A 327-nucleotide genomic window follows, 5' to 3' on the forward strand; every position below is an offset into this window, starting at 1 on the left:
TCAGGCGTAAACAACCCCGGCCCCCCCAGCCTGTCCTCGTAGCAGAGGTACTCCAGCCCCTGGATCATCCTTGTCGCCCTCTCTGAACACGCTCCAACAGATCCATGTCCCTCTTATGTTGAGGACGCCAGAACTGGACGCAGTATTCGAGGTGGGGTCTCACAAGAGCAGAGTAAACGGGGAGAATCACCTCTCTTGACCTGCTGACCACGCTTCTCTTGATACATCCCAGGATGTGATTGGCCTTCTGGGCTGCATGAGCACACTGCCGGCTTCTCATGTTGAGCTTCTCCACATACCAACACCCCTAAATCCTTCTCTTCAGGG

The sequence above is a fragment of the Apaloderma vittatum genome, unplaced genomic scaffold, assembly GCF_000703405.1.
Source record: "Apaloderma vittatum isolate BGI_N311 unplaced genomic scaffold, ASM70340v1 scaffold9533, whole genome shotgun sequence".
NCBI classification, from domain to species: Eukaryota; Metazoa; Chordata; class Aves; order Trogoniformes; family Trogonidae; genus Apaloderma; species Apaloderma vittatum.